This window comes from Pezoporus occidentalis, unplaced genomic scaffold (genome assembly GCF_034315485.1).
Source record: "Pezoporus occidentalis ecotype Australia unplaced genomic scaffold, CSIRO_AGI_Poc_V1 ctg93, whole genome shotgun sequence".
In the NCBI taxonomy this organism is placed as follows: Eukaryota; Metazoa; Chordata; class Aves; order Psittaciformes; family Psittacidae; genus Pezoporus; species Pezoporus occidentalis.
This window is the reverse complement of record NW_026916294.1, coordinates 1,707,657-1,711,501: the sequence shown is the minus strand read 5'-3', so window position 1 is coordinate 1,711,501 and position 3,845 is coordinate 1,707,657. Positions and strand designations below refer to the sequence as shown.

At 39.1% G+C, this 3,845-nt stretch overlaps 1 long non-coding RNA gene across 1 annotated transcript; it reads right to left on the bottom strand.

Moving 5' to 3' along the window:
* Positions 1–306: 306 nt before the first annotated feature.
* On the bottom strand, positions 307–3,845 carry LOC134157225 (uncharacterized). The gene is made up of 2 exons (XR_009962234.1): positions 3,669–3,845; positions 307–1,614 (listed from the first exon to the last, which is right to left on the bottom strand). It is a non-coding gene; the product is annotated as an uncharacterized LOC134157225 (long non-coding RNA).

The following is a 3,845-nucleotide window of genomic DNA, read 5'->3' as shown; positions in this document are numbered from 1 at the left end:
CCTTAACACACTAACTGCTGTAGAAGAACACTATTAAACTCACTGATACTTGTGTATGTTTTACTACAAAAAGGGAACGACACTGATTTGAATTACTACTATTCACAGCGATCAATATAAGTATGCACAGAAGCGTTTGTTACATAAGGATTTATGCTATTACTTCTGCTGCAAATGTAATGTCAGCTATTGTGTTAGCCCATTAAAGTTCTGTGGTTAAAAATGTGATTGCTGAAGTAGCTTTCCCAATACAGCTTCCTGTCAAAGAGCAGTCACAACTAAGGGAAAAAAAAAGGAAAGGCAGTGTTTTCTGAAAAACATATTTATTCAGAAATATATATTCCTTTAGTAATTATTTTAATATTGCAAAAAGTCAAGCACAAAAAGATTTACCTGCATTTCCCCGCCTCCCATTTATCTCCTCTTTTGCTCTTCTATCAATTTCCCCTGGTAAAAAAGGAAAGAAGAGAAATGGATCCTCAAAAGAATGAAGAACTTTTATGGCTTTATGGCTTCTGAAGATAAAACATAACGCTTTTCCAGGCTGAAAGATGGGGGAAGAGAGAAGAAAAGTTTTAGTCATGCCAATTTTTTTGAAAACTAACTAACAAAACAGAAATTGTTGCACTGTTTTCCTCCCCCCACACCAGTGCTATTTGTTGCATTTCAAAACCTCATACAATAAGGGCAGCCAGCCTGTAAGTCTGGAAGGGAATACAGCACATGTTACTGGTGGATGATTTCAGCCACAAGGGGAACACATTTAAAGATCCGTATGTTTGGTTGGCACCAAATCAAGTTCCATTAAATAATACTGTATTCAGCTACATAACAAATTTACTCACCATACATTTCACATGAGAACTAATTTGTTTGATAGCAATATTGCTGATGTTTATATTGGTTTACTGTAATGAAAACAGTATTTTCCAAACTATGAACAAATGCATACCAGTAGTTTTACAGTGGCTTAACCAAAGTACTGGTATTACTTCAAGAAGGGAATTTATTCGATGTGTATGTTCCTTGGTGCTGCTCAAGCCAAACATAGGAAGGGGGTTCCCCTATGAAGATGGAACTTGCTTATAACACTGGGAGAGCAGACCTAAGTCTCCACATGGGCCATGGGGAGAGCTGCTGAGGCCAGCAGGCCTACACAGGCAATTCCAGGCTTGACAGCCTGCTGTGTATGCAAATGCCTTCAGGAAAGCCAAACATGTATGTCTAGTTCTGATGCAGCTGAGCATGACACGAGGCTCTACTTTCTCATAACACTCCACAGAAGTTATGAAGACAATCACTTACCCTGGTTTAGCTGAATGTCAAACTCCTACATTTGAGACATGAAACCAAAAGGCCTTTAGATAAAAAGTGAAATTCACATACTATTGCCTATTTGGTCAACAAAGCTGCCAAATATTTTCACATATAGAAAAACACTGGCAACTGAGTTGTGCTATAAAAACAATCGAACATCTTGAGGATTTCACTTACTAATTCCATTGGTCTGGCACTAATCAATTGGACATCTCAGAAAAAAATATGTTTCCTTGGTGGGGAAAAAAAACAGTTCTTCCAAGAAAGTCACCTTCAGTGGTTCACATGTTTATATTTCTGCTTAGAGAAGCATCATTTTAGAAAAACAACTGAGCAGGAGCCAAGGATGATTTAATGATACACTTACTGAAACCTCTGCAAATTGTCTTTTTTGTCAACTTTCGATATACAAAATCTGCCTGGGCACTTGTAATCTTAATATCCATCCTTTTCTTTTCACCAGGACAGTTCTGACTTCTGGGTATGAGTCATGCTAAATTATAAACACAAACAGAAGCATGGGCCACACTGTTTCCAAAAACTATGTCAACATACTATTGAAAATACTGGCAGCACCCTCCTTCATTTTTTATCAAGTTCATTACTGAGGGAATTGTTTTAGATTAGCACACAGCACTCCACATCACCTTAGTACATGCTGCAGGTGTCCAGAGCTATTCAGCGAAAACACTGTAAAACCCATTCATTTCTCTGAGAAGCGCAGGATCAAAGCTTAAATCAAAAGGGGCCTGCTGATAAACCTGATTTAAATTGCTGCATATCTGGAAAAGCCCTATTGATGATTATGCAACAGTTCTTGTCCAGAAGGTTATCCATCAGCCATGGCTATTTCTGCAGTGCGAAGAAAATTAAGGGAAGCTCCATTTTCTTTTAAGTATAAATGAAGAAGGATGCGTATCACATTAACCTGCAAATTACTCTAACTTACATGTCATAAAAAAGTAAACCCAAAAGGGAGACCTTCCTCAGATACAAGCATACCTTAACTGGGCTAGAGATTAGCAATTAGAAATCACAGCCATGGAAGGGAAGGATAGGTGAGCATTTGATCATTCTTACTACTCTGGAAGCATTAAATCATTGCCTTTGCTTTTTTGGTGTACTGCTGTAACTAAGGTTCATAATTCTTCTGGCTGCCTCACACAAGACCTTGGCTACATTAAGAACTTCACCCCAAACCCTCCAAATTTAAACAAAACAAACTCTCATAGAATCATAGAATCATTAGGGTTGGAAAGGACCTTAAGATCATCTAGTTCCAACCCCCCTGCCGTGCGCAGGGACACTTTATGCTAAATCATATCACCCAAGGCCTCGCCCAATCTTTGAAGCCAGACTCTCTACATAGATCCATCAGTGGGAACCATAGGCTCTAAGGCAGCAGAGGCTATTCACAGACTTGAGTATCAGTATTTGGCTGAAATGCACTCCAGAAAGGATTTTTTACACTAAGATTAGCAATGACAGCAGGTAAGCCTTGCTGTCTGATTTTCTTCTGCATGTTTTAAAGTCCAAGAAGCAGCAGAATTCATACTTTTATAAATTCCCTACTGCTGTATACATGACAGTAACACCTCTTGATGTCTTTCTTTAATTCAAACTATCTGATGTGCTTGATGTCTACATACATCCTGAAAAACATCTTTAATTATACCGAGAGAGCTCAAGCAACCAATAAATTAGCTTATGTTTTTATTCTGAGCTTTAGAGTATTACACTCATTCATAGAATCATAGAATCATAGAATAGTTAGGGTTGGAAAGGACCTTAAGATCATCTAGTTTCAACCCCCAACAATAAGCACTTTCAAGAAGCCTGAACAAGATATCCTGCAATCGCAAAATACTGGCCTTATGAAGTAGTGGAAAAGTTGTAAGTATACTCTCTGGTCTATTTTGACAATCTTTTAAGGCCCAGGTTACAAAGTCTCATTGGCTTTGCTCTCAGGAATCTAACTTCCTTATCACTAGCCATTACTGATCCAAGAATAATGCTTAACGCTCATTTCATAACTGTTTTGGAGGGCTTAAGGAGCAACCAGCTTTTGCCTGTATTTTCAAAGAGCCAACTGATTTACACAATGAACTCACAAAAGATTTCAGCTGCCACCTCACCAAAGAAGTGCCTACAGCCCTCAAATGCTTAACAAGGGAGCTGAATTTCTGCACTTTAAATCAAACTCACAAAACCTGTCTCGATGGTGGCACATTAGCTAAGGTAGTCAGGCTCACTGCTGTGCCCTGGGGAATAAAGGGCTTTACTAGATCCATGCCACCGGCTCCTCTGAAATTGTTTTATTAATCTAACTGTTCATTAAACACAGTGCTCACCCGAGACACAGGGAACAAGATCATTTCCTGCCTCTGCAAGAGAGAATGCAGGCTGGTATTCCAGGCTCACAGGAAATGACTCAAACCAGTCATCAGCACACTGATGCAGGATGCTGTCTTCTCCACTTCAACACTTAAACACTCCTTCAGAGAAAGACAGAGAAGCAGCCTAGCTCT